Genomic DNA, 24,239 nt, shown 5'->3' with positions numbered 1-24,239 from the left:
GGATTGCCAGCAGGTGGTCTTCAGGAAGAAAGCACCCCCTTTATTTGGACATTTTACTTGCCTCAAACTGTAAGGTAATGAATTCCCATTATTTAAGCCAACAGATTTCATGGTATCTGCTTTAAGCAGTCTAGGAAACTAAAACTTCCAGGGAAGTTAATACAAAGGTTAAGACAATTTGTAAAGAAAACAAAAATTCAAATTATTCCACCTGCCCTTTCAAAACACATACACTGTGAGATGGGAGCCTAAAATATCTTTTAATATATGCTAAAAGAGATATTTTCTACTTCAAAAAAAATTTTTTTCAAGCCAAGCTACACTAAAAAACAATAAAACATAGCTTTCATTGAGTGGATGGCTTTTCTACCCTATTCAAGCAAAATAAATAATAAAACTATCATGATGAATCAAGTATTGAAGATCCACAAAGACCTCTCACTGGCATAAAGAGCCAAAAGGGACCTTAATTCTCATTTGTCTTACAATTTTTTTTTTTAATTTTCAAATAAGGGTTTTGATAACTGCAGTTTGGTAACAGAGGCACAGTCAAGACAGCCTTGGACAGAGTTCTCAAAAATTATGTACTTGAGTTCTCCATTAACTGCCTCATCCCTACTTACCTCCCAACCCAGAGAGCCAACATGTCTCCATAAATATTTACTTTATGGTTAAGGATTTGAAATTTTTAAGATTTAATAAGCAAATTTTCACCTAATTATTACCTAGAAAACACCCCATCACAAGGTTGGTACTAAAGAGTCTCTCTAATATTGATGGGAAAAATTAGAATTTCAATCTTCTTGTTGCTCATTGAGCAAATATTAGATTATGACACACTACATTCTGATTTGAGTTCCTCCAGTGTTGTATCAACTTATTCCTTCTATTTCCTGTTTTCTCTTAGTTACTACATTTCAAAAACTTGAGAATAGGGAAAAATGGAAAAGTACTTACAACCTGCCTATAAGCTCAATCAAGGTAGGAGCAAGTCTCTTGTTTGTCACTATAGCTCCAGTGATTACACTGGGCCTAACACACAGTAGTTGCTCAATAAAATTATGATGCATGAATGAATGACATCATCCTTAGTTCATACATCCTTCTACCACTGTACTAACTGATTGTGGCTATTTTTTTTACCAATCTGCCCACCAAACCTATGGAACTCTTTGGGACCAGATACTGCCGTCTTATTTACATACCTGCTGTGTCGAGCACTATGCCCAAAACAGAGTAAATAAATGTTTAATTGAATTGACTGCTTTCAATTAACTAGAATTTACTTAACAAGTACCCTCAATTAACTAAATCCTATGACCCATCTCAGTCCTTATTCTAATGTCAGAAAAAGTATAAAACAACAAAACCCCATAACTGATGATCTATACCACATCCTTTCTTTCCTCCCTTATTTATCTGTTTTAAGGCCAAGAAGTCTTCCAGAGTCACTATAAATACAATCCGCATTCAAATCAACACAAATAATCTATTTCACTGAACATAATCAGAATTCTTGTTCAGAGTAAAAAAAAAAACTTAACAATATTCACAGATTCTACCATCAAAGAGTCCATTCTATTCTCTACATCAGGAATATCAGTGATATATTTTTAAATGATTTGAATAAACAGAACCATCATTTACAACTCTAGTTTCCCCAATATACTGTAAACCTCTGTAAGCCCAATAGTACCTTAGGCATAGTTCAAAATAAAACAGTTTAAAAGTTTGTCATACTCTTCAATTAAACAAGAGCCATTCTAGGCTTTGTAGGCTCTAAATCACTGAATTTTTAAAAATCTGTCATATTGTGCACTAAGAGCTTCAGAGTTTACACAACTTAATTTCAAATATCTGAAACAAAAAAGTCAATCACTGGGCTAATTCCCTCCTTTTCTGCCCTTCACCCATCCAGAAGACAGTCAGTCATAACAATATTATGGATAAGGAAACGAAAATGAAAATTAGGTAATTTCACAAGGGAAAAAAGGAACTGAAAGCAAAGTTCCAAGGCTAGTTTGAATTTGTGATCTATGCTGCTTTAAGAAGACATGAGTCTTATGAAAATACTTGACTGTTGGATGAATAGTTAAGTGGCAATGTCTCTCATTCTATTACTAACATTATATCAAAATATGGCTATAGTTACCTTCTAACACTCAGAAGCAGCTAGCATACCTCTATTTGAATTCTAAAAGTTTATTCTTTGATTTCTTTTAATAATGTTTTGTAGTTTTCCACATTTAAGTCCTTTACATCCTTGGTTAAATCTATTCCTAGATATTAGATTCTTTTAGTTGCTACTGTAGTGGAATTTTTTCCTTGATTTCCTCTTCAGATTGTTCATTACTAGTGTATAGAAACCCATCTGACTTCAGCATGTTTATCTTGTACCCCACCAGGTTCTGAATTTATTAGCTCTAGTAGCTTTATTGTGGATTTTTCGGGACTTTCTAAATAAAGGATCATATCATCTGTAAATAGGGAGAGTTTTATTTTTTCCTTTTCAATTTGGATATCTTCTATTTCTTTTTCTTGCCTATTGCTTTGGCTAGAACTTCCAGAACAATGTCGAACAACAGCAGTGATGGTGGGCATCACCGTTTTGTTCCTGATCTTAGTAGGAAAGCTTTCCGTCTTTCACCATTGAGTATGATGTTAGTTGTGGGCTTCTCATATATGCCCTTTACTGTGCTGATTCACAATCCCTTTATTATTTTCGGTCTGCTGAGATCATGTATTTCCTTTTGAGTCAGTGTAGGTAGTTTGTGTATTTATAGGAATGTGCCCGTTTCATTTAAGTTTTTAATTTGTTGGCATAGTTGTTCATAGTATCCTCTTATAATCCTTTATTTCTAAGGGGTTGTATACTAAGGTCCACCATGTTACGTCTGATTTTAGTTATTTGTGTCCTCTCTTTTTGTCAGTATAGCTAAAAGTTCCTTGATTTCACAGATATTTTCAAAGAACCAACTTTTGGTTTTGCTAATTTCTCTGTATTGTTTTTTAATTCTCTATTTCATTTATCTCTGCCCCAATCTTTATTATTTACTTCCTTCTGCTCGTTTTGGGTTTAATTTGCTCTTCTTTCACTAGATCCTCCAGTTATGAGGTTTGGTATCTAATTTGTAAGCATTTAGTGCTATAAATTTCCCTCTCGGTCCTACCTTTACTACATCCCCCAAATTTTGATATGCTGTTTTAATTTTCAGGCACTTCAAGACATTTCCTAATATCCCTTATGATTTTGTCTTTGACTCACTGGTTGTTTAAGAGTATGTTAATATCCGTTTTCCATTTCTCCCTCTACTATTGATTTCTAGCTTCATTCCACTGTAGTCAGAATTTATTGACTTCTTTTGTGACCTTACATATGGTCTCTCCTGGAGAATGATCCATGTACACTAGATAAAAATGAGTATTCTTCTGGTGTTGGGTGAAGTGTTCAATATATGTCCATTAGGTCTACTTGGTTTACAGTATTGTTCAAATCTTCTATTTCCTTTTTTATCTTCTGTTTAGATGTTCTATACATTATTGAAAGGGGTGTGTTGAAGTCTACTATTCATGTAGAACTATCTATTTCTCCCTTCAAATCTGTTAATATTTATTTTATATATCTGGGGGCAGTGCCATTAGGTACATATATATTTACAACTGCTGTTGAATTGACCTCTCTACCATAATATAGTGATCTTTCTTTGAATTAAAGTCCATTTTATCTGATATTAGCATACCTGTCCCTGCTGTCTTTTGGTTACTATTTGCATGGCACATTTTTTTCCAATCCTTTCACTTTGAAACTATATATGTCTGAATTTAAGGTGAGTCTCTCATTAGACAGCATATAGTTGTCATGCTTTTTTTTTTAATCCATTTTGCCAATCTCTGCCTTTTGACTGGAAAGTTTAATCTACTTACATTTAAAGTAACTACTCATAATGTACAACTTTCTTCTGCCATTTTGCTATTTGCAGTTTGCAAATCTTATATGCTTCATCCTGCAATTCTTTTGTTAGTGTTTACTTTCATATTTATTTGATTTTTTTTTGGATTGTACCATTTTGGGTCCTTTCTCATGTCTTTCTGTTTATATTTTTCACACATTTTCTGTAGTTACCATCGGACTTAAATTTAACACCCCATATCTGTAACAATTATGTTTGACTTGATACCAATTGAGTTTTAATAGCATACACATACACTTTTCTGCTATCCCTTTCTTCACTTTTTTGGTGTACTTGTTTGGTGTACTTCATACACCATAGACCTATCATTAATTTTTATGTGTTTGTATTTTAGAAACTTAAGAAGTAAAAAGTAGAGTTACATATAAAAAAGTACATAGTGTTGCCATGTATAATTATCCATATGGTTACCTTTATCACAGCTCTTTATTTCTTGATGCTGCTTAGACCTACTCTCCAGTATCCTTTCCTTTCACTCTGACAAACTCCCTTTAGCACTGCTTGTAAGGCAGGTCTAGTGGTGACAAACTCCCTCAGCTTTTGTCTGTCTGGAAACGTCTTAATTTCTCCCACATTTTTGAAAGAAAGTCTCACCAAAAAGAAAATTTGTGATTGGAAACTGATTACTTTCAGCACTTCAAATATTTTATCCCACTGCTTTCTTGAACTCATCGTTTCTCATGAGAAATCAAAACTTAATTTTATTGGAACTCCTTTGTACACAACATGTTAATTTTCTCTTGCAGCTTTTAGAACTCTCTCCTTCTCCTTGGCATTGGATAGTTTGGTTACTATGTGTCTGGGCCTGGTTCTCTTTGAGTTTATCCTCTTTGGGGTTCATTGGGCTTCTTGAATGTGCATATTTATGTCTTTTATTATATTTGGGAGATTTTCTACCAATTTCTTTGATATTCCCTCTGTTCCCTTCTAACTTTCTTCTCCCTCCGAGACTCCTATAATGCATATATTGGTATGCTTGATGGTATCCCCACAGGTTTCTCAGGCTTTGTTCCCTTTTTTTCTTCTTTTTTCTTTCTGTTCCTCATTCTTAATAATTTCAATTATCTTGTCTGTGGGATCACCTATTCTCTTTTCTGTCATCTCCAAACTTTTGTTGAAACTATCTAGGAAATTTTACATTTCAATTATTGTGGTTTTCAATGCCAGTATTTGTTTGATTCCTTTAGTATTTCTATCTCTTTGTTGGGGTTCTCATTCATTGTTTTACTGATATCCTTTATTTGCTTCTTAGTGTTTTCCTTTATCTCCTTAAGCATACAGGGGATCATTATTTTAATGTTTTTATGGGGTATGTTCCAGTGTGGTCCTCTTCATTGATGGTTTCTGGATTTTTATCTTATATCTTTGATGGGTCACCATTTTCTGTTTTTTGTCTTGTAATCTTCTGTTGTACTCTGAACATTTTAATATTTTAAAGTGTGAACTCTGGGATTTAGCCTCTGAACTGTATGATCCTTAAATCTGTATGGTGCTAATGATATGGCAGAGATTTCCTTGAGTGTTGAGTGCTAACAAAAACAAACAAAAACTATTAACAGAATTTGCATATTGACTCTGCTTTGGTTGGTAGTCTCCAGAGTTTAGCCCTCCTATCAAAAGGATCAGCCTGAGGTGAATGTGAAGTGCAGGATCTTCTTTGTCTTATCTGGACCTGGGTTTTATCTTGGGTTTGTGCTTGCTCTTGGCTTTTGGAATTCCCGTTCTAGTTTGCTAATGCTGCCAGAATGCAAAACACCAGAAATGGATCGGCTTTTATAAAGGGGGTTTATCTGGTCACAAAGTTGCAGTCTTAAGGCCATAAAGTGTCCAAAGTAAGTCATCAACAATAGGGTACCTTCACTAGAGGATGGCCAATGGCGTCCAGAAAACCTCTGTTAGCTGGGAATGCACGTGGCTGGCATCTGCTCCAAAGTTCTGGGTTCAAAATGGCTTTCTCCAAGGATGTTCCTCTCTAGGCTGCAGTTCCTCAAAAATGTCACTCTCAGTTGCTCTTGGGGTGTTTGTCCTCTCTTAGCTTCTCCGGAGCAAGCCTGCTTTCAACGGCCGTCTTCAAACTGTCTCTCATCCTGCAGCTCCTCTCTTCTCAGCTCCTGTGCATTCTTCCAAGTGTCCCTCTTGGCTATAGTAAGCCCGCTCCTTCTGTCTGAGTTTATATAGTGCTCCAGTAAACTAATCAAGGCCATGCTGAATAGGTGGGGCCACACTTCCATAGGAAAAACCTAATCCCAACGTTCCAACTTAATTCCCACTAATATGTCTGCCCCACAAGATTGCATCAAAGAATATGGCTTTTTCTGGGGGATATAATACATTCACACTGGTACATCTCTCATTTACAGGAATTCACATGCCCTCTCCATTCCCTATGAAATAGACTTTTTCCCCCTCCCGGGTGCTTTATTGTATGATTTAATGCAATTAATCCTTTGCCCCAGGCCACACCGACTTACATGTTTCTTACATTGCTTTGGCTGCCTGGAACCTGCTTCTGCCTACAGAGCAAGTCCCTGTAGGTCAACCCAGAGAGGAGTTTCCAGGTTCAATCTTTCAGGTTGCAACCCGATAGATTGGCACTGACGTGCAGGCTCCCTAGTATTCACAAAGTGGCCCAGGGACCCATAATATGAGCATAGGCTGGCTCTGGTGCCAGGGAGGGGTAGAGGAGGGGCTAACCAGAGCACCACAAGGTTCCCCTAATGTTTAAAAACATTTTTCTTGATCTGGTACATACAGTTGGCTTGTGTTGTTACATACAGTCTGATATACTTCAACTAGAGCATTTAATCTATTTACATTTATTATGATCACTGACATATTTGGTCTTATTTCTACTGTAGTATTGTGCTCTTTCTCTTTGTTCTACCATTTGTTTCTTTCTCTCTCCTGTTTTGCTATTATTCTGCATTATTTTAGGTACTCCTCCACCCCACTACATTTTGCTTTCTAGCTTGAATTTTATTCTTTCAGGGGCTAGTCTAAAACATTTTTAATGTACATTTAACTTAAAGTAAGTTAATCAATGTGTTTTACTAGCCTCTCATTCATCTATCTGTGAAATTATTAGATGTTGCATTAGTTTCCTATCACTGTTGCAACAAATTATCACAAATTCTGTGGCTTAAAAGAAAGCAAATTCATTGTCTTGCAAACATCTGGAGGTCAGAATCCAAAATGGTCTCACTTGTCTAATATCATGATGTTAGCAAGGCTACGTTCCTTCTGGCCACTCTAGGAAAGAATCCAAATTCTTATTTTTTTGTTTTGTTTTTCCCTAGCATCTAGAGACTGCCTGCATTCCTTGGCTAGCAGCTCCTTCTTCAAAGCCAGCAATGTAACATCTTTAAATCTGTCTGAATCTGCTGCCTTCCTTTTCCCCTTATAAGAATTTTGTGATTACTTTGGGCCCACTGGATAATCCATAATAACCTCCTATCTCAAGACTTTTAATTTAATCACATCCAAAAGTCCCTTTAATCATGTATAGCAACATATTCACAGGTGCCAGGGATTAGGAATGTGGACATCTTTGGGGGACCATCATTCTGCATACCAGGGATGTACATCAGAACTTTTCACTCCTCCCATATGTCTTAACCTCCTGTCAATAGTTTCTATATTTCTTTGCCTGTGCACCATGTTCAATTATTTCTTCAGCTTTACCTTTTAATTTACTTATAAACTCTTCAATCTATCTAATCTGCTATGAAATCTCTCCATTAATTTGTAATTTCAATTATGCTTTTTCATTTCTGGATTCTGCCTGATTATTTTGCATAATCCCTTACTCATACTTTCAATTCCCCCATTTGTTTCTTCGGACATTTTAAACATACTAATTTCAGACTCCAAATCCAATAATAGTAACTGAATTATTGTTGGGTCTGTTTTTGGTGTTTTGTTTTGCTCATGGTACTCTATTTCCTCATGTGCTTTGTGACTTTTCAGAAGGAGCTCTGCTCTCTAGAATATTATCTTTGATAATACTCTGACCTTTGAGGGATGCTCCCCCAACAAGGATTTGAAATTCACTTCTATCTAATGACTGGGCATAATATCAAACTATAATCACTTAAAAGAAGTCCCAGTTTAGAGTTTTTATCAAATCACACAGGTAGTAGGGTCCCAAACTTCTGTGAAGACATGTTTCTAATTTTCAATGCTCAGTGCAAACTTCTTACTCCCTCTATTCACAGTCAAGGCTGAGAGGGATAATTTTTTGATTCTCTTTGCCAGGCTGATTTTTTTTTTTCTGGTTCTCCCCTTTGTAGCTTTTGGGGGTTTCTGAATTTAGGAAGGCATATCTCTGTTCACACTCTCTACATTGCAGGGATCCTATTTTTTGTCTCCTGAGTCCCAAGTGTACCTGTGAAAACTGAAAGTACAAGTCATCTGGAATCAGCAGATGTCCTGAGGGCAGCAGTCACTCATTACTTACATACCTATCCGAATTTCTCTCTCTCTCATTCTCTCTCTATCTTTTTAACCTTACTTTCTTGCCAGCTCAACCATGGTTTTTAAGTTTTCTCCCCCCATAAATCCATTATTTTTATGCAATTAATAGTAGGAAGACTTTTTTCCCATATCACCAAAAATAAAGTAAGTTATACCAATTCCTGATAATATGTATAAAATTATGTTACATGAGTGGTTCTGAAATTATACCTTCCCAATACATTTCATTTCTTTACTCTTCTTTTTCTTCATTCCTTCAAAGTTCCTTTCTAAGGGATTTCCTTCACCAAATAACTAAGTATTATTTTCCAGTCTTTGCCACCCATTCCCAAGGCTCCTAAATTTTCCCAATATCCTTAAATTTAAATTGCAGCTTTATAGAGTATAAAAATGGATTTATGATATTACCAAATAATAAAATTTAGGTATACTACAAACACAAATGCAAGAAAGAATAGAAAATAAAAATGATTTATGTGTTAGGTGGTGAAATTCTCATTTATATTCCCTTCATTTTTAACTTTTTGTTATTTTTGCTACATTATATATGCAATAAAATTTAAAACTACCACCATTTTAAACTGGCTAACTTCCCTTTCTCACTCTTGGTTGAAAAATTATTGATACAAATATGCTCCTTAACTCTACTGCATCAGCCATTCTCTCACATAATTATTTCAGGATGCTGGTAAATTTCTATGGGTAGCCAAACTTAAGAAACAATCACTGTAAAACTGTCATACTGCAGTATATATTTCAATAAGCTTTAGAAAGGCATCTCATTCTTTGTGGCTGTTAGAAATGAGCCAGAGTATATTTTATGATCAAAAACCAATTCAGCCACGAGTTCTAGGTCCCAAAATCACAATCTACCTATGAAGGGAATTGGGCTGAAATCACTAACAGTTAAATGAATATTATTTCAATGCACCTCTTCTTTAGAGAAGGAAGTCAGAATGGTTTCACAAGCTTGAGGGTGGGGGAAAACATAATGACTCACAGAAGACTTCAAATGGTAAAGCAATGTACAGAGAATCAGGGCAATAATAAGCTTTTGACTATGTCTCTATTTCTTCATTGGTAAAATTAAAATGGCCACCAACAAAAACAACAAATCTGGTCTGAGATGTGGGGCAACCTTACAGTCAGTGCTCTTTCCCTTTATCCCTGTTCTTCCTTCAGGCAGCTCCAAAGCAGTGTGTGGGAAGGAGGAGATAAGTAGGGAAGGAAAACAAACAGACAAGATGCTCATAACTTGTAAAGGGGTCTCTCTCCTCATAGTCACATGGAAAGCCAAGGAGCTTTCCTTTACTTCTTGTACTCTAGCTTGTTTGTGATTCTACACTGGATTCACAAGAATCCATTAAGTTTTCTGGATCTGCCTGCAGTAGTAAATAAAGGTAAACAGGCAAACAATCCAAAGGAGTAAAAAAACAAAAAAAAATAGTCTGCAAGTTGCTTTTTACTGCTAATCCAGATCACCAGCCTCAGTTTAAAAGTCTCTGACTGGGAAATAGCCCTTCAATTGATAATTCAGTGACAATACTAAGTAGATAATGTTCGAGAGAGATGACAACACGTTAAAGGGGGTTTCCAGCTAACTCTGTAATCAATATCATAGCAAGCTTATCAGTTTCACTTTGAAATATGAAAAGCACTGAGTAAGAAGGGTGTTTCTTCTTTAAAGCCAAGAAAAGAACAATGGGGGAAAAAAAACAATGATTGGCCCACCATAAAGAAGCAAAAATATAGACCATACTTTAGCGCTGCTTTGTGAAGCATTAATTAAAAACAACCCTTCTCAAGTAGCTTGCTCAGAAGTCAAACATAAGGGAGGGAGAAAACCTAACATGCCCACAGGATTCCCACGGCCTGAGCCAAATTTAATTATTAAGACAATGTAGTGAAATTCACATAATTATGTGTATTTGACTGCATAAAAGTCCATGTCAAAAACAATGCTTTACAGTTCGAGAATAGGAAAAATGCTGTGACTCAAAAGACAACTGGGGGGAAAAAAGACAACTGTGTTTCACTTGCCCCTTTCCCTTTAGGACAACTTGTTAGTAATCATAAATCATTTTAATCATCAGCTATATAAAATCTCCATTCTTAAAGACTAAAGGACAATGCCTGATTTCTGATATTTTTAATGTGCCTAGGGAAAATGTGACATAATTAAATAGAAAATGCAAAACTCTCTTTTAATAAATATTCCAAGAATAAAATTACTAGCATATCAATCCTCAAACTGTTTTCTCTTCCTCAAGGATCATTCTTACCTACCTTACCTTTCTACTGTTTTCCAATTAGTCTTTATCTTGTCCCACCTTCTAATCTATTCATGCTTCAAATAACCACTATTCTGTCTAGACAAATAGTTTTTAAAAATACACATGCAGGTTATTTATCAAACTGTATCTGTGCATAAATGTAAATGTCTTTATGTATAAAAATCTCTCATTAGCCTAATCATTAGGAAATTATGTCTTGAATAGGTGAATTTGTTATAAAATTGAGGTTTAACTTTTAAACCCCAGTCTAAGTTTACCATGTATTAAAGTATGCTCTTAACAGAAGTCACTACAAAAGTAATTTAACCTATGGTCTTTGCCATAAGATTAAGGGGAAAAATGAGATACAGATATTGGAAAGGAAGAGACAAAAGAAGAGAAGAATTTTAGAGCAATTTCTCACACATGGACCTTTATGCAGCCAAAGATAGGACACTAGGTAAGTTTAGCCCTTTTTAATGACTAAGAACAACCACAGCATTGTTCTATAAAAACTGATCTCTTCATGCCCTAATTAAATGTGTAAGACCAATGCTACTACACTAAATGGCCCCAGGCTACTAAGTTTTAAAAAGCATATTTTTCCTTTGAATCAAAAGTCACTTCTTGGCAGGGTGTTCCATTCTAGTATCATCTTCCTCTCTCGTGTAGGCTCTACCTCCTTTAATTGTATATGGGCCATAACCAAGCCTTTTAGTAAGGGTTTGTCAAGTTCAGGTGATTATGCTCATGGAAGCTTCAGACGTCCACCCTTGAGAAAAGTGCCTGAGTTTTAAGGTTCAGACTTACAGAACAGATTTCCTCACCTTCACTGCAGTTCTTAGCCATTTATAAGAAGTTTCTAAGTACGTAAAACTAACAGAGCATGTATACACATAAAAAATAATTATAATTAGGTCAAATAGAGCATATCCAGGAGCATTCAGTAAAGATGTGATTTTAGTACTGAAAAGGATTGTTGCTTCTTAATTCATAAAAGAAACTGCCTTAGGTTTCATAAAGGGCAGACCAGTTTGAAAATCAGCCAAAAAACATTTCTTATGTCTGCAATCTTTAAAAGCATTAAAGGAAAGGAAAAAAGAGATGCTGTTTTACGAAAAATACAGGCAATAAATCAAGTTAATAAAAAAGTCATTTCTAATTAAAAGTCCTTTGGATTCCTTCCTAATACAAATGAACAAGAAAAGTCTACAATTAACACATCAACTATAAATACTTCTAAAGCAACTTGCTCATTATCAGGTTACCCACTGCCTCTGTGATTCTGATTCCACAATTAATTTGCTTAGCAAACCATCTTTTACACAGATTTTTGTCAGCCACAGGTAGAAAGGATTCTTCACAGATATAACCCAACAGCCTTCAGGGCTGAGTGTTATCTGTACCACATCAAAACCCAAGGTGGATTCGTCAGCAGACACTATCAAGTCTTGCACATATGACTGTAAACTGGGAAAAACAGGTCCTTTGAAATTTTCATTGCCAAAACATTTCAGAAATTAATATAATATTGACATGTCTCAAATAGTGCTAATTTATTTTTACATAAATTTTATGTAATTTTACTTTTTAATTTCCAGTTAGTTACCAAATAGGCATCCAAGGGCTACATAACACTGCCTCATATTTATCATAATAGCAAGTACATATCAAACACGTAACACAAAAACAAGTTAACATGTTTTATCTATAAAATTGGGAACACCTAATGTTGGCAAAGTCCAGAGAAGTATACTCTCATGCCTTGCTTGAGGGGACCACATAATCTCTCTAGAAGACAAGCTGGCAAAATGTTCAGTTATTGAACCCTAAGGAATAAATAATAATGTTCATTTATTAAACCGTAAGGAAGTAAGTTTTCTAAGGAAATAATTAAAAATGAACATAAAAAGATGATATTCATCTCAGGACTTAAAACAAAAAATCTGAAAATAAAATAAAAAAGCCAATGAGAGGCACAGTTAAATAATTTAAGTGTGGATACAGCCATTAAATAACTATCTATTGAAATGGAACAACACTGCCAATGCAAAGTGAAAAAAGGATACTTTTTAAACTGTATAAAAAATCAAAGTTTTATTAAAAACAAATATGTGTGTGTCTGCATGTATCGTATAATCACAAAACAAATTGGAAAGAAAATTTAACTGTTAATAATGATTATTCTCACAGAGGTATTACATGTGGTTTTATTTATTCTTTTAACTTCTATAGTGCATAAATTTTTACAATATTAATATATGAAATAATCACCTAAACTATTTGAAAAAAGAAATCAAACCAAAAACCTTGTCTCTATCTTCAAAAAATTGACAAAATACTGAGATATTACTAATAAAAAGAAAGTGTTTTTAAACAAGAAAATAACAAATTGTACATAATCTATTTTATAACAAGAGAATAATAAAAAATATGTTAGCATACTTAAGGACATTTAAAGGAGTAAACATTTAAACTGTTAAATTTCTCAAAGGAGATAAAAGCACCTCCACTTAGTTAAAAATTTCTACAGTGTTGGTACTTTTTATAATGAATATGTTTTATCTCTGTAAAAAGCTTACAAAAATAGAAAATCTTACTTGTTCTAAGTTTAAACTAAAACTGACATTTGTAAAGAAACATTAACCCAAGAGTTAAATAAAAGTCCACCACAAAAATTAATTACCAGTTCCCACACTTGGATGGCTATTCCTTAAAAGATGGAAAATAAGTGTTGGTGAAAATGTGAAGAAATTTATCACGCATTGCTGGTAGAAACAAAAAATGATGTAGACACTGTGGAAAACAGTCTGGTTGTTCCTCAAAAAGTTAAATATAGAATTACCATAAGACCCAGCAATCTTACTTCTACGTAAATACCCAAAAGAAAAGAATGCAGGGACCCAGATATTTGTACACCAATGTTCATAGCATTATTTCATAGCCAAAAGGTGGAAATAACTCAAGTGTTCATCAACAGATGAATAAATTAAATGTGGTACATACATGTAATAGAATATTATTCAGCCATGAAAAGGAATAAAGTTTTAATACATGCTACAACGTGGATAAACTTTGAAAACATTATGCTAAGCTAAACAAGCCAGACATAGAAGGACAAAAATTGTATGATTCCACTTATAGGAAATATTTATAATAGGCAAATCCATAGAGAGAAAATAGATTAGAGGTTACCAGGACCTGAGAGAAGAAGAAATGGGTAGTTATCACATAATGGATCAAAAGTTGTTCTTCGGTATGATGAAAACGTGTTGGTAATGGATGGTGGTGGTGGTGGTAGCACAACACTGTAAAAGTAATTAAAGCACTGAATTGTACATTTAAAAACGGTTAAAATTGCAAATTTTATGTTATATGCTAACACTATACAATACAATACAATACAATACAAACTAGCTGTTACTGGTTAGGAATACACATTACATCAAAGTTAATGTTATTTTATTTTTTATATCTTATTATATTGTAATTAAAATACACTGGATTCAGAATGTTATAAAACTAATAAGCATGTATATGCTGTAGTTCTTAGAAACATATTTTAAATTTCATGGGGACCTGCTTTTAGCAACACTTTTATTCATAGCATACTTTTTGGGCAGACCAGAGACTATTCTCAAGTCAAACCAAAGGTCTGAAATGTTCTTTGGTCACTCTAGTCAAAAGCAAAATTAAATTCTCCCTCCCCTGTAACTAATCATCCTAGACAGAGGATTTTATAAAATTTGGAGACTCAAACTCATTTTATTACTAAGGATTAACTGGAGTCAGTTTGGCTCCTCCACATTAGAAACACTTGATGATTCTGAATATCCAACTCAATACCTTAATATATTTTAGTACCAAAAGAAAACCAATGCAAGAAAACCAAAGGCACACACAATGGCAAATAGGGAAGAAATGTCTCATACAGAGGAACTAAATGTAAGAACTGAACTAAGGGCTAAAAATTCTGAATTCTAATCATATGTAAGCCAGTGACCCAAGTCAATATTTCTTATCTCAATCAACCATAAATTGATGAGACTATTCAAATATAAACAATAAAAGTGTTTGAAAATAGAATTAAAACAAAATTTTTTAACCAAAGAAAAAGAATTCATTGTCCAAACCTGGTCTGCACAGACATTCCCAATGGCCCTGAAATCAGTACTGGTAAGTGTGATAACTTAAAGATTTAAAGTATATTTAGTAACTGGGAGGTAGTACTTGAATACCAAGGATGCAACCTTAGTTTAATCACAGCTGAGTGCATAAAGAGGTTTATGCTGTCAGTACTGGCCTAACAAAAGCAAGTTAAATTTCAAGGGTAGCCAAAGGATCTCCAACTGCATGATAGAGCTACCTAGAGAGACTCTGACAGCCCATAATACCTGCAACTGCCACTCAACTTCCCTATAACGCCTCAGGACCTGGGCTGGAAACACCTGAATTCAGGTGTTTCCATCAACTTCCACTGGTTTAGAGCTTTCATACTGTTTTATTCTTCAGATTTTAGCCCTGAGTTTCCTGGCAGTCTTAACAAGACTGAAGTTATCAGCTTGTTGCTGGAGCAGATCTATGTTACCAGTGAAACTATCCTCATCTGTGATTATGCATCTAGAGTTGGGAGAAGCACTGTGGGAAGAGGCAGGCTAAAAGGCACCTAGCTGATTATTAGTTAGAAACGGTAAGCAGAGACCTTTGCTTTTGGCTTAGTACTATGCCCATGCTACTTGGAATGCTGGTGACCAGTAAAAGCCTACTGGATTAAAAAAAAATTTTTTTTTCAAGAGGATAAAGCATAGCCTTGCCTACGAAATGATTTAAAAATGTCCATTTCAGGTTTAAAAGATAATGGCTATGTAAAAATACTGTTTGAAAAAGTGGACATAATAAAATACATTTTATGCTCATTCTCAAATATTTCTGTAATAAATATTTAGCTCCTACTTTTACTATATAATCTTTATATCTTCACTCAATACTCATCTTCCTTATGTGCCACTATTTATGGATCTTAGAATTTTTATCTTTTATTATTTAAAAAAAGGAATATTACTGATATCTACATTTGTTAAGTTTAAACTTGAATATGTCTCCAATTTTAAAAAATTACCACATTGGGTAAAAGTAAAAAATATGAAAAATGATGAAACGGGTTAACAGCAATATTTGGGTATTAGCAGGCAAAAAAAAAGTTAGGTGGAAAATGGAACTGTTATGGGTTGAATTGTGTCCCCCCTAAAATACATTTTATCCTAACCCCATTATCTGTATATGTGACCTTATTTGGAAATAGGGTCAGTGAAAATGGAATTAGGTAAAAATGAGGTCGTATTGAGATAGGGTATGTCCTTATATGAAGAGGAAATTTGGACACAGACCTAGAGAGAGACACAAGGGAGAATGCCATGTGACAACTGAAACAGAGATCAAAGCCCAAGGATTGTCAACAAACTACCAGAAGTTATGAAGAGTCAAGAAAGTTTTCAGATTTCCTGCCACAGACTTCTGACATCTAACCTCTGAAACTGTAAGACAAAAAAAATTTCTGTTCTTTTATGCCATCCAGTTTGTGGTACTTTATTACAGCAGCTCTAGGAAACTAAGTATCTATGCTTCCATTTCTGTCAATATGACAGATTAATCAAACAACCTACATAATAACAACTGAACTTGATGAACTAAAAGCAACACTTTGGGTATTTTCCCCCCTAAATATTTTATGAGTCTTTTTTATAGCTCCCATTTCTCTCTTCAGCATTTTCCATTTTCCATTAAATCCTTAAATTTACAATCGTTTTAAAGTCCTTGTGTGATAATTCCATCATCTGAGCAGTCTGGGGTCTGTTTCTACTGTCTGGTATTTCTTCCACTTATGGATGACATTTTCCTACTTCTTTCCATGTCTAGCATGGTAGTTTGGAACTGTTACGTACCCCAGAAAAGGACATGTTCTTTTGATCCATTCCTGTGGGTGCAGACTTATAGTGGTTTGTACCTTTTGGTTGGGTTGTTTCAATTGAGGTGTGACACAGTCCATTCAAGGTGGGTCTTAATCCTTTTACTGGAGTTCTTTATGAGAGGATAAAAGTCAGAAAAAGCCCAGACAGCATTTGCAGAAAAAGCGCTGGAGAAGCTAAGAGACAATCCACAGAAGCTCAGAGAGAAAGCCACTGGAACCAGAAACTGAAAACAACAAAACCTGGGAGAGAAGGACCAGCAAACACTACTCGTGTGTCTTCTCATGTGACACAGGTGTACCAGATCCCAGCTACCTGTCTTCATAGAAGGTATCATCCAGTTGATGCCTTAATTGGGACAGTTTCATGGCCTCAAAACTGTAAATTTGTAAGCTAATAAATCCCCATTCCTGGTGTGTTGCATTCCAGCAGCTTTAGCAAACCTAAACATCTAGTAAACACAAAATTCAGGACAGTGATTAACTCTAGGAGGTCAGAAGGAGGAAGTGGCACAAAGAGCTTCTAAGTTACTAGTAAGACTCGATTTCTTTACTTGAGTGATGGGTGTGCAGTGTTCAATTTTAGTCTTAAAACTACACATAACTTTATATTTATGCTCTAGTTAATGAAAAAATACTTTGAAAATTAAGTTGAAAACATTCAGTAAGAAAATGAAAATAAAGAAAAAAAAAGTGGAGTGTCATCACCAAAGAAGGCAGGCAAAGAATAGAACTCCAGAGCTCCATCTTCTCCCAAAAAAATAATCTGGGAACAAATGTCAGAATCTACTTTTGCAAAACTCTGGAACCAAAGCAAAAATGTAAGACAACCAACAGGGAAGGCACAGCCAAGAAAGAAGCTACTTCACTGCAGTAAGAAAAGGCATTCTAAATAACCTGCCTCCCATCTCCCATTTCCAAGTTCAGTAGAAGCCTTGAAGATGACAGCCCACACTCTGGAGGCAGGTCAGTAGTACCAGAGGAAGCAATACAGACCTCAAAGAAATGAGGTAATATGTCACAATCTCACTGATAGATCCCGCAAGGGTTTACCTTTGTTTTGTCATACTCTGAGCATCCTGAAGTCTGGGGAAACTTCATGGGCAGCATTTGCTGAAAGCATTTAAAGGTAAAAAATACTGGATGTAGCAGTTTGTGGCAAGGGAAAACACCTAGGACAAGACAGAGAAAGAATGAAAACCCTGGAAAGAAAGAGGTTGAGAAATAGGATATGCAGAGGGAACTGGAATTTTTAAAGCTCTCACCATGCACATGCACCAGGCTGGACACATGCTTAGAAAAGTCCTGAGAGGTCCCTAAGCTTTCACTTCTAAATGACCTCAGGCGCTGCAAAACAGAAAACAAAGGCTAAGGCAGAGTTGTAAATGGCATGACAAAGCGATGAGGAAATGCCCCAAAACAGAATTGGGAAAAAAAAAAGGAAGAGTATTTTTTTCATTTATTTTCTATCCTTCATTTTTTTCTTTTCTTGACTTCAGGTGCTTACAGAAACCCTACCAAAAAACTCAATGACCACAAAGCTTATTCAAAACAGACTTCAGTGGCCACATACAACAAAGAATACAGAGAACACAAAATAGTTAAGGAAAGACACTAAACTAGAAAAGAAAAGCAAAACAACAATAACAACCAAAAACAAGCAGCAGCAGCAAACACTAGGGAGAGGTTAGAATCAGATTTCTAGAAACTGATATCCAGGTGTCACATTATAATAGGCAAAACAACAAGTTTTCAATGAAAAATTATGAGGCACACGAAGAAAAAAGAAAGTAAGGCCAAATAACAGAAAAAAAAACAAATGAATAAAAATTGTCACAGAGGAGCCCCAGGCACTGGACTTACTAGACAAAGACTATAAATCCACTGTTATAAATATACACAGAGAGCTAAAAGTGACCACAGACAACAAACTACAGGACACCAGAAAAACAATGTGTCACCAAGTAGAGAATATCAATAAAGAGCTGGAAATCAAAACAGGAACCAAATAGAAATTTTGGAGCTGAAAAGTACAAAAACTTAAATGAAAAATTCCCTAAAAGGTTTTAACAGCAGTTAAACAGGCAGAAGAAAGAATCAGGGAACTTGAAAATAGGTAACTGAGATTATTCTGTCTGAGGAGCAGAAAATGAAAAGAAGGAAGAAAAAAGGAACAGAGCCTAAGGAACTTGTTTGAAACCATGACGTGTACCAACATACACAACGGAAGTTCCAGAGGGAGAAAAGAAAAGAAAAAGGTGGAAAAGATATTTGAAGAAATAACGGGCAAAACTTTCAAAATATGACAAAAAACAACAAACAAACAAAAAAACCATGAATCTATACATCCAAGCAGCTCAACTAACTCTAAGCAGGATGAACTCAAAGGGAGCCAAACTGAGATTCACTGTACTCACAGTGTCAAAACACAAAGAAAAAGAAAGAATTTTGAAAGAAGAGAGAGAAAAGTGATTCATTATGAACAGCTGATCCTCAATAAGATTAACAGCAAATTTATCTTCAGAAACCATTTGGCCAGGAAGAAGTGAAACGGTATATACTTAAAACCCAGGAAATGAAAAAAAGGAGCGACAAGAAATTCTAAATTTGAGAAAACTATTCTTGAAAAATGAAGAAGAAATTAAGAAATTTCCAGATAAACATAAGATGATAGAATTCATAGTAGTACATCTGCCTTACTAGACATTCAAAACATTGTCCATTAGGCTGAAATTAAAGACTACTAGATGGTAAAACAAAGACATACAAAGAAATAAAAATAAGAGTAAAAGTAGCTATGTAAGTATGAGTGTGTGTGTGTGTGTGTGTGCGTGTGTATGCCAGAATTATTACATTTTTGGTTTGTAACACCTGTGTTTTATTTCCAGCAAAATTTAAAAGACAAAAACATAGAACAATAATTATATCTATGTTAAAGGGCACACAACATAAAGTAGCTTGTTGGGAAGTTTCACTTCTTCCTTTCTGGGTATTTTGATGCTGTATTTACCCCACAAATCTTGCTCTTAAATTTAACCCATTCTGGTGGGTACACTGACTGAAAACAGGACCTTTAGATGAGGCTGCTTCAGTTTAGGTATGGCCCAGTCCAGTAAGGTTGGGTCTTAATTCTATTACTGATGCCTTTTATAAGCCGAATGAAATTCAGAAAGAATTTTCAGCAGTCAGCCCCAGAATGCCAGTCTTTGGGAAGAAAGCACTGCCTTTAGACTCAAAACCATGAGCAAACAAATTCCCATTGTTTAACCCAATCCACTTCATGGTATTTGCTTGAGCAGCCAAAGAAAATGAAACAGATGTTGGTACCAAAAGAGCGGGGTGCTGCTAATGCAAATACCAAAAATGTGGAAAGATCTCTAGAATTGGACAATGGGTTTAGAGGCTGGAAGAACTATGAGGTACTTCATAGAGAAGGCCTAGATTGCCTTGAAGAGACTGTTGGTAGAAACAACCTATTTTTTTTTGAATGTAAATTTGCTTTATGAATAACATGGGGGTGGTATACAAATATTCCACTATAATGATACAGAAAAATTAAAGAATTTTAATAAGATACACAAATGTCAGGAAAAAAATGAAGCTAAAAATATTAAAGTGATTTTGGGGATATATAAAGCCCCTCCCTAAATAAAATGGACCGAATGCAAATAATTCTAGTAAGAATTGGGGTGTCATGACTTCAACAGTATTGATTTTGTAATATTTTAATAATATATTTATGTCAATACAATTTATTTAAATTGTAAGATATATTTTGATTAGACATAAAGGAAATAAGATGTACAGAGGAATCATGCTACTGAAATTGGGAAATATTTGACGAATACAAGGTAAATAAAGCAAACAAAGTAAAATACTTACCCTTTCATCCACATGTTGTCGCTGGACACTGCAAGTTTTTTTTGTTTTGTTTTCTTTGCTTTTTTTTTTAAATTTTATTTTGAAATAAATTCAGACTTACAGGAACGGTTGCAAAAACAATACAAAACACATACACAGAACTCCAGCATACCCTGACCCCCCTCCCCCGATACCCCGATCCACCAACTTTAACATCCTGTCACACCACCATTCTTTCTTTCTCTCCCTCCCTTCCTCCCTCCCTATCACCTATCATCTATTGCACTGTCTTCTGAACATGAGAGCAAGCTGAACACATCCTTTAACAAACAATATAAATCACATATACATTTCCCATGAAAAAGAACATTCTTTTATGCAATCCCATTAAGCGCAGCTAAGAAATTCAAGAAATCCAACATTGATACAAAGCTTGCATTCTATAGTTCCTTTTTTTTCTCCTTATGTCCCATCTGTGGCCCTTTGAGCCTCCTCTCCTCCATCCTCAGATCCCATCCAGGATCACCCTTGGCATTTAATTGTCATTATCTATTTAGACTGTCTTTTTTTTTTTTTCAATTGTGGAAAAATATATACAGCCTAAATCTTCCCATTCCAACCCCTCCCTAGCATTCCATTCGTGGGATTAATCATATTTAGAATGTTGCAATGCCATCACTTTCCCACCATCCATTACTAGAAATTTCCCTTCACCCCAAACAGAAACCCTATACTCATTTCTTAACTCCCCATTGCCCCTTCCCCCACTTCTCATAACCCACACTTTACTTTTCATCTCTATTGTCATATTGTCTGATACTTTCTTTGTGTTTACTGTAGGGCTTAAATTTAACCTCTTAAATCCATAACAATCTTGGTTTTCTTTGATACCAACTTAACTTCAATAGGACACATAAACTATGTTCCTATACTCCTGCATTCCCCCACCTTTATGTAGTTCTTGTCAAAAATTACATATTTTACATTGAGTCCAAAACCACTAATTTATCATTACAGTTTATGTATTTTAGATCCTGTAAGAAGTAAATAGTGGAGTTACAAATCAAAAACACAGTAGTACTGGTATTTATATTTACCATGTGATCTTTACTGGAAATCGTTATTTCTTCAAGTGGTTTCAGTCAACTGTTTAGTGTCCCCTCCTTTCAGCCTGCACAATTCCCTTTAGCATTTCTTATTGGACTGATCTACTGGTGATGAAGTCCCTCAGCTTTTGATTATCCAGGAATGTTTTCATTTCCCCCTCATTTTTAATTTACAGGTGTTTGTGAATTTTCTAAGTCTCTGATGGTTATTGACTTCTATTTATATTCCATTGTGGTCAGAGAATGTGCTTTGAATAAATTCAATTTTTTTTAATTTATTGAGGCTTGTTTTATGTCCCAGCATATGGTCTATTCTGGAGAAAGATCCATGATCACTAGAGAAGAATGTGTGTCCTGGAGATCTGGGATGTAAGGTTCTATATATGTCTGTTAAATTTCTCTATATCTCTCTCTCCTTTCTTTGTTTCTCTGTCGGTAGAGCTCCTTTAGTATCTGAAGTAGGGCAGATCTTTTATTAGCAAAATCACTCAGCATTTGCTTGTCTGTGGAAAATTTAAGCTCTCTCTCAAATTTGAAGGAGAGTTTTGATGGATGAAGTATTCTTGGCCAGAGATTTTTCTCTCTCAGAATTTCAAATATGTCATGCCACTGCCTTCTCACTGTGGTCACTGAGTAGTCACTACTCAAGTCTCTTATGTTGTTCCCTTTGTATGTGGTGAATTGCTTTTCTCTTGCTGCTTTCAGAACTTGCTCCTTCTCTTCAGTATTTGACAGTCTGATCAGAATATGTCTTGGAGTGGGTTTATTTGGATTTATTCTATTTGGAGCTTGCTGGGCATTTATGCTTTGTGTATTTACACTGTGTAGAAGGTTTGGGAAGTTTTCCCCAACAACTTCTTTAAATACTCTTTCTAGACCTTTACCCTTCTCTTCCCCTTCTGGGACACCAATAAATCTTAAATTTGGACATTTTATTTTAACTATCATATCCCTGAGATCCATTTTGATTTTTTTGATTTTTTTCCCCATTCTTTCTTTTGTTCTTTCATTTTCTATTCTGTAGCCCTCAAGGACACTGAGTCATTGTTCAGCCTCCTCTAGTCTTGTAGTTTGAGTATCCAGAATCTTTTTAATTTGGTCAACAGTTTATTTGATTTCCATAAGATCATCTATTTTTTTATTTATTCTTGCAAGTTCTTCTTTATGCTCTTCTAGGGTCTTCTTCATGTCCTTTATATCCTGTGCCATGTTGTCATTGTTTGTCTTTAGTTCTTTGATTAATTGCTCCAAGTACTGTGTCTCTTCTGATCTTTTGATTTGGGTGCTTGGGTTTGGATTCTCATATTGTCTGGTTTTATCTATGCTTTAAAATTTTCTATTGTTTTTGGCCTCTTGGCATTTGCTTTCCTTGATAGGGTTCTTTCAGAATATGAAAAACACCAATCTCTAATTTGTCAGATCTATAGCTTGGTGGCGTACAGTTTCTCTAACTAACCAGCAGATGGCATCCACAAGTCACCTATTCCCCTGAAGCCAGTCTCCCCTACTTTGTCTTTGTGGTGTGTGGGAGTCTGATTCTTGTGGGGTTCAATTGGTGCACCAAGTTTGGGTGTGTTGTTGGTGCTGTCCGCCCTGAATGAGGGGCGAGTGTCTGAGCAGTTAGGGAGGCAGGGCAGCTTTAATAATCAAACCTCCCAGGTGTTCCCGGAGATTTAAAGCTGTTGCAAGAGTCTAAGCCTTCTTTTCAGTCTTGCCACAGATTGTCTCTGCTGCTGACCCAGAAGTCCTTGGTATTGGCGTAGGGTCCCTGGGATTTCTGAGCAGTTCCCCTTTCTCAGCCATGCTCTTCCAGGACCTCTGCTGAGGGAAGGCTGTGCCACGTCACAAGTGCGCTCCGGCCCTCCAGGGACACCCTGGGCTGCCAGGCGGTGCAGGGGTGTTCCCAGCCTGCTGTAAAGATGGCTGAATGGGGTGTGTTAATTTCCCCCTTTTCGCACAGCTCCACCTTCCCAGCTCTGGGACAATTAGCTGTGGGTGCACTAAAGGCCACTGTCCACAGCCGATATTGTGGCATGTGCGTGGTGTTGCAGGGAACTCTCCCTGTCACACTGGGACCCTCGGCGCAGCTCTGGGCTGTGGCTCTGGCCCCAGACAGGAGCGTCCCCAGCTCGCCGGGAAGATGACTGCAAGGGGCGCAGTTTCTTTCGCCTTTTGGCTCCCCTGTGCTCTCCCGGCTCTGAGACAATTAGCAACGGGTGTGGGAAGGGATATCCGCCACACCAGATACTGAGGCATTGGCACAGCCTGGGCTTCACTGCGCGGTTCTCGGTGCCGTATCTGCAGCCGCTCCCGGGTTTTTTGTTTTTTGTCTTTTTTATAAAAAGAACTAGTCCGCCTCCAAACGCCAGCCCACGGTTTCCCCACACCACAGCGCAGCTGCCGGACTTTCAGCTGGCTCACTCACTCATTTCAGAATGCCGACTTCCGGTTTCACCAAATGCACGGTCCCTGTGGATTTAGCAAACCTTGTCCGGGTGGTGCATCGCTGGAACTGGTGTCCTGGGTCACTTTCTGGCTTTCATCTAGTATTTTTCACAGAGGTGTTTTTTTGCCCTGTCTCACCTAGCCG

The 24,239-nt window shown here is 36.0% G+C and overlaps 1 protein-coding gene and 1 non-coding gene across 9 annotated transcripts in view; one reads left to right on the top strand and one right to left on the bottom strand.

Annotated features, from left to right (window-relative positions):
• Positions 1-24,239, bottom strand: part of CSNK1G1 (casein kinase 1 gamma 1) — a 223,355-nt gene that overhangs the window by 178,634 nt on the left and 20,482 nt on the right. Inside the window, exon 1 of one of the 8 annotated variants that reach the window (XM_037833722.1) lies at positions 13,919-13,962. The exons of the other annotated variants lie outside the window; for them this stretch is intronic. The gene's annotated coding sequence lies outside the window, so the exon portion shown is untranslated. Of the gene's footprint in view, positions 1-13,918; positions 13,963-24,239 lie in introns of those variants that run through there. 8 annotated transcript variants of the gene reach the window in all.
• On the top strand, positions 15,032-15,141 carry LOC119533719. Its single transcript, XR_005216829.1, has one exon. It is a non-coding gene; the product is annotated as a small nucleolar RNA SNORA44 (small nucleolar RNA).

Source organism: Choloepus didactylus, chromosome 4 (assembly GCF_015220235.1).
Source record: "Choloepus didactylus isolate mChoDid1 chromosome 4, mChoDid1.pri, whole genome shotgun sequence".
Classification (NCBI taxonomy): Eukaryota; Metazoa; Chordata; class Mammalia; order Pilosa; family Megalonychidae; genus Choloepus; species Choloepus didactylus.
This window is presented reverse-complemented; position numbering and strand designations above follow the sequence as displayed.